Raw genomic sequence first — 12447 nt, forward strand, 5'->3', positions numbered from 1 at the left:
AATGGCGCCCCCTAACTGGGAGATCAGAGCATCTGCGCAATGGCGCCCCCTAACTGGGAGATCAGAGCATCTGCGCAATGGCGCCCCCTTACTGGGAGATCAGAGCATCTGCGCAATGGCGCCCCCTGACTGGGAGACCAGAGCATCTGCGCAATGGCGCCCCCTTACTGGGAGACCAGAGCATCTGCGCAATGGCGCCCCCTTACTGGGAGGTCAGGGAACCTGTGCAATGGCGCCCTCTTCATCGGAATTCAAGACACCTGCGCAATGGCGTCCACTTACTGGGAATTCAAGGCATCTGCGCAATGGCGCCCCCTTACTGGGAGATCAGGGCACCTGCGCAATGGCGCCCCCTTACTGGGAATTCAGGGCATCTGCGCAATGGCGCCCCCTTACTGGGAGATCAGGGCAGCTGCGCAATGGCGTCCCCTTACTGGGAATTCAGGGCACCTGCGCAATGGCGCCCCCATACTGGGAATTCAGGGCACCTGCTCAATGGCGCCCCCTTACTGGGAATTCAAGGCACCTGCACAATGGCGCCTCGTTACTGGGAATTCAGAGCATCTGCTCAATGGCGCCCCCTTACTGGGAGATCAGAGCATCTGCTCAATGGCGCCCCCTTCCTGGGAGATCAGGGAACCTGTGCAATGGCGCCCTCTTCCTCGGAATTCAAGGCATCTGCGCAATGGCGCCCCCTTACTGGGAGATCAGAGCATCTGCTCAATGGCGCCCCCTTCCTGGGAGATCAGGGAACCTGTGCAATGGCGTCCACTTACTGGGAATTCAAGGCATCTGCGCAATGGGGCCCCCTGACTGGGAGATCAGGGCGCCTGCGCAATGGCGCCCCCTTACTGGGAGATCAGGGCATCTGTACAATGGCACCCCCTTACTGGGAGATCAGGGCATCTGCGCAATGGCGCCCCCTCACTGGGAGATCAGAGCATCTGCACAATGGCGCCCCCTTCCTGGGAGATCAGGGCATCTGTGCAATGGCACCCCCTTACTGGGAGATCAGGGCATCTGCAAAATGGAGCCCCCTTAATGGGAGATCAGAGTATCTGCGCAATGGCGCCCTCTTACTGGGAGGTCAGGGCACCTGTGCAATGGCGCCCTCTTCCTCGGAATTCAAGACACCTGCGCAATGGCGTCCACTTACTGCGAATTCAAGACATCTGCGCAATGGCGCCCCCTTCCTGGGAGATCAGAGCATCGGCGCAATGGCGGTCTCTTACTGGGAGATCAGAGCATCTGCTCAATGGCGCCCCCTTACTGGGAGATCAGAGCATCTGCTCAATGGCGCCCCCTTCCTGGGAGATCAGGGAACCTGTGCAATGGCGCCCTCTTCCTCGGAATTCAAGGCACCTGCGCAATGGCGTCCACTTACTGGGAATTCAAGGCATCTGCGCAATGGGGCCCCCTTACTGGGAGATCAGGGCGCCTGCGCAATGGCGCCCCCTTCCTGGGAGATCAGGGCATCTGTACAATGGCACCCCCTTACTGGGAGATCAGGGCATCTGCGCAATGGCGCCCCCTCACTGGGAGATCAGAGCATCTGCACAATGGCCCCCCCTTCCTGGGAGATCAGGGCATCTGTGCAATGGCACCCCCCTACTGGGAGATCAGGGCATCTGCAAAATGGAGCCCCCTCAATGGGAGGTCAGGGCACCTGTGCAATGGCGCCCTCTTCCTCGGAATTCAAGACACCTGCGCAATGGCGTCCACTTACTGCGAATTCAAGACATCTGCGCAATGGCGCCCCCAGCCTGGGAGGTCAGAGCATCGGCGCAATGGCGGTCTCTTACTGGGAGATCACAGCATCTGCTCAATGGCGCCCCCTTACTGGGAGATCAGAGCATCTGTGCAATGGCGCCCCCTTACTGGGAGATCAGAGCATCTGCTCAATGGCGCCCCCTTACTGGGAGATCAGGGCATCTGCTCAATGGCGCCCCCTTACTGGGAATTCAGGGCGCCTGCGCCATGGCGCCCCCTTACAGGGAGATCAGAGGATCTGCTCAATGGCGCCCCCTTACTGGGACATGAGGGCATCTGCAAAATGGAGCCCCCTTACTGGGAGATCAGAGCATCTGCGCAATGGCGCCCCCTTACAGGGAATTCAGGGCGCCTGCGCAATGGCGCCCCTATACTGGGAGATCAGGGCATCTGCTCAACGGCGCCCCCTAACTGGGAGATCGGGGCATCTGCGCAATGGCGCCCCCTTACTGGGAGATCAGAGCATCTGCGCAATGGCGCCCCCTTACTGGGAGATCAGAGCATCTGCTCAATGGCGCCCCCTTACTGGGAGACCAGAGCATCTGCGCAATGGCGCCCCCTTACTGGGAGGTCAGGGAACATGTGCAATGGCGCCCTCTTCATCGGAATTCAAGACACCTGCGCAATGGCGTCCACTTACTGGGAATTCAAGGCATCTGCGCAATGGCGCCCCCTTACTGGGAGATCAGAGCATCTGCGCAATGGCGCCCCCTTACTGGGAGATCAGAGCATCGGCGCAATGGCGCTCTCTTACTGGGAATTCAAGGCACCTGCGCAATGGCGCCCCCTTACTGGGAGATCAGGGCACCTGCGCAATGGCGCCCCCTTCCTGGGAGGTCAGAGCATCGGCGCAATGGCGCCCCCTTACTGGGAGGTCAGGGCACCTGTGCAATGGCGCCCTCTTCCTCGGAATTCAAGGCATCTGCGCAATGGGGCCCCCTTACTGGGAGATCAGGGCATCTGTACAATGGCACCCCCTTACTGGGAGATCAGGGCACCTGCGCAATGGCGCCCCCTTCCTGGGAGATCAGGGCATCTGTACAATGGCACCCCCTTACTGGGAGATCAGGGCACCTGCGCAATGGTGCCCCCTTCCTGGGAGATCAGGGCATCTGTACAATGGCACCCCCTTACTGGGAGATCAGGGCACCTGCGCAATGGCGCCCCCTTCCTGGGAGATCAGGGCATCTGTACAATGGCACCCCCTTACTGGGAGATCAGAGCATCTGCGCAATGGCGCCCCCTTCCTGGGAGATCAGGGCATCTGCGCAATGGCACCCCCTTACTGCGAATTCAAGACATCTGCGCAATAGCGGCCCCTTACTGGGAGGTCAGGGCACCTGTGCAATGGCGCCCTCTTCCTCGGAATTCAAGACACCTGCGCAATGGCGTCCACTTACTGCGAATTCAAGACATCTGCGCAATGGCGCCCCCTTCCTGGGAGGTCAGAGCATCGGCGCAATGGTGCCCCCTTACTGGGAGATCAGGGCATCTGTGCAATGGCGCCCTCTTCATCGGAATTCAAGACACCTGCGCAATGGCGTCCACTTACTGGGGGATCAGGGAACCTGTGCAATGGCGCCTTTCTCCTCGGAATTCAAGGCACCTGCGCAATGGCGCCCCCTTACTGGGAGACCAGAGCATCTGCGCAATGGCACCCCCTTACTGGGAGACCAGAGCATCTGCGCAATGGCGCCCCCTTACTGGGAGACCAGAGCATCTGCGCAATGGCGCCCTCTTCATCGGAATTCAGGACACCTGCGCAATGGCGTCCACTTACTGGGAATTCAAGGCATCTGCGCAATGGCGCCCCCTTACTGGGAATTCAGGGCGCCTGCGCAATGGCGCCCCCTTACTGGGAGATCAGGGCAGCTGCTCAATGGCGCCCCCTTACTGGGAGATCGGAGCATCTGCTCAATGGCACCCCCTTACTGGGAATTCAAGGCACCTGCACAATGGCGCCTCCTTACTGGGAGATCAGGGCATCTGCGCAATGGCGCCCCCTTACTGGGAGATCAGAGCATCTGCTCAATGGCGCCCCCTTACTGGGAGTTCAGAGCATCTGCTCAATGGCGCCCCCTTCCTGGGAGATCAGGGAACCTGTGCAATGGCGCCCTCTTCCTCGGAATTCAAGGCATCTGCGCAATGGCGCCCCCTTACTGGGAATTCAAGGCACCTGTGCAATGGCGTCCCCTTACTGGGAATTCAGGGCATCTGCGCAATGGCGCCCCCTTCCTGGGAGATCAGGGCATCTGTACAATGGCACCCCCTTACTGGGAGATCAGGGCATCTGCGCAATGGCGCCCCCTCACTGGGAGATCAGAGCATCTGCACAAAGGCGCCCCCTTCCTGGGAATTCAGGGCATCTGCGCAATGGCGCCCCCTTCCTGGGAGATCAGGGCATCTGTACAATGGCACCCCCTTACTGGGAGATCAGGGCATCTGCGCAATGGCACCCCCTGACTGGGAGATCAGGAGATCTGTGCAATGGTGCCCCCTTATTGGGAGATCAGGGCACCTGTGCAATGGCGCCCTCTTCCTCGGAATTCAAGACACCTGCGCAATGGCGTCCACTTACTGCGAATTCAAGACATCTGCGCAATGGCGCCCCCTTCCTGGGAGGTCAGAGCATCGGCGCAATGGCGCCCCCTTACTGGAAGATCAGGGCACCTGCGCAATGGCGCCCCCTTACTGGGAGATCAGAGCATCTGCTCAATGGCGCCCCCTTACTGGGAGTTCAGAGCATCTGCTCAATGGCGCCCCCTTCCTGGGAGATCAGGGAACCTGTGCAATGGCGCCCTCTTCCTCGGAATTCAAGGCATCTGCGCAATGGCGCCCCCTTACTGGGAATTCAAGGCACCTGTGCAATGTCGCCCCCTTACTGGGAGATCAGAGCATCGGCGCAATGTCGCCCCCTTACTGGGAAGTCAGGGCACCTGTGCAATGGCGCCCTCTTCCTCGGAATTCAAGACACCTGCGCAATGGCGCCCCCTTACTGGGAGATCAGGGCATCTGCGCAATGGCGCCCCCTTCCTGGGAGGTCAGAGCATCGGCGCAATGGCGCCCCCTTACTGGGAGATCAGGGCACCTGCGCAATGGCGCCCCCTTACTGGGAGATCAGAGCATCTGCTCAATGGCGCCCCCTTACTGGGAGTTCAGAGCATCTGCTCAATGGCGCCCCCTTCCTGGGAGATCAGGGAACCTGTGCAATGGCGCCCTCTTCCTCGGAACTCAAGGCATCTGCGCAATGGGGCCCCCTTACTGGGAGATTAGGACGCCTGCGCAATGGCGCCCCCTTCCTGGGAGATCAGGGCATCTGCGCAATGGCGCCCCCTCACTGGGAGATCAGAGCATCTGCGCAATGGCGCCCCCTTACTGGGAGATCAGGGCATCTGCGCAATGGCGCCCCCTTCCTGGGAGATCAGGGCATCTGCGCAATGGCACCCCCTTACTGGGAGATCAGGGCATCTGCAAAATGACACCCCCTTACTGGGAGATCAGAGTATCTGCGCAATGGCGGCCCCTTACTGGGAGATCAGGGCACCTGCGCAATGGCGCCCCCTTACTGGGAATTCATGGCACCTGCGCAATGGCGCCCCCTTACTGGGAGATCAAGGCACCTGCGCAATGGCGCCCCCTTACTGGGAATTCAGGGCACCTGCGCAATGGCGCCGCCTTACTGGGAGATCAGAGCATCTGCTCAATGGCGCCCCCTTCCTGGGAGATCAGGGAACCTGTGCAATGGCGCCCTCTTCCTCGGAATTCAAGGCATCTGCGCAATGGCGCCCCCTTACTGGGAATTCAAGGCACCTGTGCAATGGCGTCCCCTTACTGGGAATTCAGGGCATCTGCGCAATGGCGTCCACTTACTGGGAATTCAAGGCATCTGCGCAATGGCGCCCCCTTGCTGGGAGATCAGGGCATCGACACAATTGCGCCCCCTTACTGGGAATTCAGGGCGCCAGCAGAATGGCGCCCCCTTACTGGGAGATCAGAGCGCTGCTCAATGGCGCCCCCCTACTGGGAATTCAAGGCACCTGCGCAATGGCGCCCTCTTACTGGGAGATCAGGGCATCTGCGCAATGGCACCCCCTCACTGGGAGATCAGAGCATCTGCGCAATGGCGCCCCCTCACTGGGAGATCAGAGCATCTGCGCAATGGCGCCCCCTTACTGGGAGATCAGAGCATCTGCGCAATGGCGCCCCCTTACTGGGAGATCAGGGCATCTGCGCAATGGCGCCCCCTTACTGGGAGATCAGAGCATCTGCGCAATGGCGCCCCCTTACTGGGAGATCAGAGCATCTGCGCAATGGCGCCCCCTTACTGGGACATCAGAGCATCTGCTCAATGGCCCCCCCTTACTGGGACATCAGGGCATCTGCGCAATGGCGCTCTCTTATTGGGACATCAGGGCATCTGTGCAATTGCGCCCCCTTACTGGGAGATCAGAGCATTTGCTCAATGGCGCCCCCTTACTGGGAGATCAGGGCATCTGCGCAATGGCACCCCCTTACTGGGAGATCAGGGCATCTGCGCAATGGCACCCCCTTACTGGGAGATCAGGGCATCTGCGCAATGGCGCCCCTTTACAGGGACATCAGGACATCTGCTCAATGGCGCCCCCTTACTGGGACATCAGGGCATCTGTGCAATGGCGCCCCCTTCCTGGGAGATCAGGGAACCTGTGCAATGGCGCCCCATTACTGGGAGATGAGAGCATCTGCTCAATGGCGCCCCCTTACTGGGAATTCAGGGCATGTGCGCAATGGCGCCCCCTTACTGGGGGATCAGAGCATCTGCGCAATGGCGCCCCCTTACTGGGAGATCAGGGCATCTACGCAATGGCGCCCCTTTACTGGGACATCAGGGCATCTGCTCAATGGCGCCCCCTTACTGGGACATCAGGGCATCTGTGCAATGGCGCCCCCTTCCTGGGAGATCAGGGAACATGTGCAATGGCGCCCCATTACTGGGAGATGAGAGCATCTGCTCAATGGCGCCCCCTTACTGGGAATTCAGGGCATCTGCGCAATGGCGCCCCCTTACTGGGAGATCAGGGCATCTGCGCAATGGCGCCCCATTACTGGGAGGTGAGAGCATCTGCTCAATGGCGCCCCCTTACTGGGAGATCAGGGAACCTGTGCACTGGCGCCCCCTTACTGGGCATTCAAGGCATCTGCGCAATGGCGCCCCCTTTCTGGGAATTCAAGGCATCTGCGCAATGGCGCCACCTTACTGGGAGATCAGAGCGTCTGCTCAATGGCGCCCACTTACTGGGAGATCAGGGCATCTGCGCAATGGCGCCCCCTTACTGGGAGATCAGGGCACCTGCGCAATGGCGCCCCCTTACTGGGAGATCAGGGCATCTGCGCAATCGCGCCCCCTGACTGGGAGATCAGGGCATCTGCAAAATGGAGCCCCCTTCCCGGGGGATTAGAGCACCTGCACAATGGCGCCCCCTTACTGGGGGATCAGAGCATCTGCTCAATGGCGCCCCCTTACTGGGAGATCAGAGCATCTGCTCAATGGCGCCCCCTTACTGGGAGATCAGGGCATCTGCGCAATGACACCCCCTTTCTGGGAATCCAAGGCATCTGCTCAATGGCGCGCCCTTACTGGGAGATCAGAGCATCTGCTCAATGGCGTCCCCTTACTGGGAGATCAGAGCACCTGCGCAATGGCGCCCCCTTACTGGGAGATCAGAGCATCTGCGCAATGGCGCCCCCTGACTGGGAGATCAGAGCATCTGCTCAATGGCGCCCCCTTACTGGGAGATCAGAGCATCTGCTCAATGGCGTCCCCTTACTGGGAGATCAGAGCATCTGCGCAATGGCGCCCCCTTACTGGGAGATCAGAGCATCTGCGCAATGGCGCCCCCTCACTGGGAATTCATGTCACCTGCGCAATGGCGCCCCCTTACTGGGAATTCAGGGCACCTGCGCAATGGCGCCCCCTTACTGGGAGATCAGGGCACCTGCGCAATGGCGTCCACTTACTGGGAATTCAAGGCATCTGCGCAATGGCGTCCCCTTACTGGGAATTCAGGGCACCTGCGCAATGGCGCCCCCTTACTGGGAATTCAGGGCACCTGTGCAGTGGCGCCCCCTTACTGGGAATTCAAGGCATCTGCGCAACGGCGCCCCCTTGCTGGGAGATCAGGGCATCGACACAATTGCGCCCCCTGACTGGGAATTCAGGGCGCCTGCAGAATGGCGCCCCCTTACTGGGAGATCAGGGCATCTGCGCAATGGCGCCCCCTTACTGGGAGATCAGAGCATCTGCGCAATGGCGCCCCCTTACTGGGAGATCAGAGCATCTGCGCAATGGCGCCCCCTTACTGGGAGATCAGGGCACCTGCGCAATGGCGTCCACTTACTGGGAATTCAAGGCATCTGCGCAATGGCGCCCCCTTACTGGGAGATCAGGGCATCTGCGCAATGGTGTCCACTTACTGGGAATTCAAGGCATCTGCGCAATGGCGCCCCCATACTGGGAGATCAGGGCATCTGCGCAACGGCGCCCCCTTACTGGGAGATCAGGGCACCTGCGCAATGGCGTCCACTTCCTGGGAATTCAAGGCATCTGCGCAATGGCGCCCCCTTACTGGGAGATCAGAGCATCTGCGCAAGGGCGCTCTCTTATTGGGAGATGAGGGCATCTGCGCAATGGCGCCCCCTTACTGGGAGATCAGGGCATCTGTGCAATGGCGCCCCCTTACTGGGAGATCAGAGCACCTGAACAATGGCGCCCCCTTACTGGGAGATCAGGGCATCTGCGCAATGGCGCCCCCTTCCTGGGAGATGAGAGCATCTGCACAATGGCACCCCCTTGCTGGGAGATCAGAGCACCTGCACAATGGCGCCCCCTTACTGGGAGATCAGGGCATCTGTACAATGGCGCCCCCTTACTGGGAGATCAGAGCACCTGAACAATGGCGCCCCCTTACTGGGAGATCAGGGCATCTGCGCAATGGCGCCCCCTTCCTGGGAGATGAGAGCATCTGCACAATGGCACCCCCTTGCTGGGAGATCAGAGCACCTGCACAATGGCGCCCCCTTACTGGGAGATCAGGGCATCTGCTCAATGGCTCCCCCTACCTGGGAGATCAGGGCATCTGCACAATGGCTCCCCCTACCTGGGAGATCAGAGCATCTGCACAATGGCTCCCCCTTACTGGGAGATCAGAGCATCTGCACAATGGCTCCCCCTTACTGGGAGATCAGAGCATCTGCACAATGGCGCCCCCTTACTGGGAGATCAGAGCATCTGCACAATGGCTCCCCCATACTGGGAGATCAGGGCATCTGCACAATGGCTCCCCCTTACTGGGAGATCAGGGCACCTGCGCAATGGCGCCCCCTTATTGGGAGATCAGGGCATCTGCGCAATGACACCCCCTTTCTGGGAATCTAAGGCATCTGCTCAATGGCGCGCCCTTACTGGGAGATCAGAGCATCTGCTCAATGGCGTCCCCTTACTGGGAGATCAGAGCATCTGCGCAATGGCGCCCCCTTACTGGGAGATCAGAGCATCTGCGCAATGGCGCCCCCTGACTGGGAGATCAGAGCATCTGCTCAATGGCGCCCCCTTACTGGGAGATCAGAGCATCTGCTCAATGGCGTCCCCTTACTGGGAGATCAGAGCATCTGCGCAATGGCGCCCCCTTACTGGGAGATCAGAGCATCTGCGCAATGGCGCCCCCTCACTGGGAATTCATGTCACCTGCGCAATGGCGCCCCCTTACTGGGAATTCAGGGCACCTGCGCAATGGCGCCGCCTTACTGGGAGATCAGAGCATCTGCGCAATGGCGCCCCCTCACTGGGAATTCATGGCACCTGCGCAATGGCGCCCCCTTACTGGGAGATCAGGGCACCTGCGCAATGGCGTCCACTTACTGGGAATTCAAGGCATCTGCGCAATGGCGTCCCCTTACTGGGAATTCAGGGCACCTGTGCAGTGGCGCCCCCTAACTGGGAATTCAAGGCATCTGCGCAACGGCGCCCCCTTGCTGGGAGATCAGGGCATCGACACAATTGCGCCCCCTGACTGGGAATTCAGGGCGCCTGCAGAATGGCGCCCCCTTACTGGGAGATCAGGGCATCTGCGCAATGGCGCCCCCTTACTGGGAGATCAGAGCATCTGCGCAATGGCGCCCCCTTACTGGGAGATCAGAGCATCTGCGCAATGGCGCCCCCTTACTGGGAGATCAGGGCACCTGCGCAATGGCGTCCACTTACTGGGAATTCAAGGCATCTGCGCAATGGCGCCCCCTTACTGGGAGATCAGGGCACCTGCGCACTGGCGTCCACTTCCTGGGAATTCAAGGCATCTGCGCAATGGCGCCCCCTTCCTGGGAGATCAGGGAACCTGTGCAATGGCGCCCCATTACTGGGAGATGAGAGCATCTGCTCAATGGCGCCCCCTTACTGGGAATTCAGGGCATGTGCGCAATGGCGCCCCCTTACTGGGGGATCAGAGCATCTGCGCAATGGCGCCCCCTTACTGGGAGATCAGGGCATCTACGCAATGGCGCCCCTTTACTGGGACATCAGGGCATCTGCTCAATGGCGCCCCCTTACTGGGACATCAGGGCATCTGTGCAATGGCGCCCCCTTCCTGGGAGATCAGGGAACATGTGCAATGGCGCCCCATTACTGGGAGATGAGAGCATCTGCTCAATGGCGCCCCCTTACTGGGAATTCAGGGCATCTGCGCAATGGCGCCCCCTTACTGGGAGATCAGGGAACCTGTGCACTGGCGCCCCCTTACTGGGCATTCAAGGCATCTGCGCAATGACGCCCGCTAACTGGGAGATCAGGCCATCTGCGCAATGGCGCCCCCTTTCTGGGAATTCAAGGCATCTGCGCAATGGCGCCACCTTACTGGGAGATCAGAGCGTCTGCGCAATGGCGCCCCCTTACTGGGAGATCAGGGCACCTGCGCAATGGCGCCCCCTTACTGGGAGATCAGAACATCTGCTCAATGGCGCCCCCTTACTAGGAGATCAGGGCATCTGCGCAATCGCGCCCCCTGACTGGGAGATCAGGGCATCTGCAAAATGGAGCCCCCTTCCCGGGGGATTAGAGCACCTGCACAATTTCGCTCTCTTATTGGGAGATGAGGGCATCTGCGCAATGGCGCCCCCTGACTGGGGGATCAGAGCATCTGCTCAATGGCGCCCCCTTACTGGGAGATCAGAGCATCTGCTCAATGGCGCCCCCTTACTGGGAGATCAGGGCATCTGCGCAATGACACCCCCTTTCTGGGAATCCAAGGCATCTGCTCAATGGCGCGCCCTTACTGGGAGATCAGAGCATCTGCTCAATGGCGTCCCCTTACTGGGAGATCAGAGCATCTGCGCAATGGCGCCCCCTTACTGGGAGATCAGAGCATCTGCGCAATGGCGCCCCCTGACTGGGAGATCAGAGCATCTGCTCAATGGCGCCCCCTTACTGGGAGATCAGAGCATCTGCTCAATGGCGTCCCCTTACTGGGAGATCAGAGCATCTGCGCAATGGCGCCCCCTTACTGGGAATTCATGTCACCTGCGCAATGGCGCCCCCTTACTGGGAATTCAGGGCACCTGCGCAATGGCGCCGCCTTACTGGGAGATCAGAGCATCTGCGCAATGGCGCCCCCTCACTGGGAATTCATGGCACCTGCGCAATGGCGCCCCCTTACTGGGAGATCAGGGCACCTGCGCAATGGCGTCCACTTACTGGGAATTCAAGGCATCTGCGCAATGGCGTCCCCTTACTGGGAATTCAGGGCACCTGCGCAATGGCGCCCCCTTACTGGGAATTCAGGGCACCTGTGCAGTGGCGCCCCCTTACTGGGAATTCAAGGCATCTGCGCAACGGCGCCCCCTTGCTGGGAGATCAGGGCATCGACACAATTGCGCCCCCTGACTGGGAATTCAGGGCGCCTGCAGAATGGCGCCCCCTTACTGGGAGATCAGGGCATCTGCGCAATGGCGCCCCCTTACTGGGAGATCAGAGCATCTGCGCAATGGCGCCCCCTTACTGGGAGATCAGAGCATCTGCGCAATGGCGCCCCCTTACTGGGAGATCAGGGCACCTGCGCAATGGCGTCCACTTACTGGGAATTCAAGGCATCTGCGCAATGGCGCCCCCTTACTGGGAGATCAGGGCATCTGCGCAATGGCGTCCACTTACTGGGAATTCAAGGCATCTGCGCAATGGCGCCCCCATACTGGGAGATCAGGGCATCTGCGCAACGGCGCCCCCTTACTGGGAGATCAGGGCACCTGCGCAATGGCGTCCACTTCCTGGGAATTCAAGGCATCTGCGCAATGGCGCCCCCTTACTGGGAGATCAGAGCATCTGCGCAAGGGCGCTCTCTTATTGGGAGATGAGGGCATCTGCGCAATGGCGCCCCCTTACTGGGAGATCAGAGCACCTGAACAATGGCGCCCCCTTACTGGGAGATCAGGGCATCTGTACAATGGCGCCCCCTTACTGGGAGATCAGAGCACCTGAACAATGGCGCCCCCTTACTGGGAGATCAGGGCATCTGTACAATGGCGCCCCCTTACTGGGAGATCAGAGCACCTGAACAATGGCGCCCCCTTACTGGGAGATCAGGGCATCTGCGCAATGGCGCCCCCTTCCTGGGAGATGAGAGCATCTGCACAATGGCACCCCCTTGCTGGGAG

This window comes from Mustelus asterias, unplaced genomic scaffold, assembly GCF_964213995.1.
Source record: "Mustelus asterias unplaced genomic scaffold, sMusAst1.hap1.1 HAP1_SCAFFOLD_229, whole genome shotgun sequence".
NCBI classification, from domain to species: domain Eukaryota; kingdom Metazoa; phylum Chordata; class Chondrichthyes; order Carcharhiniformes; family Triakidae; genus Mustelus; species Mustelus asterias.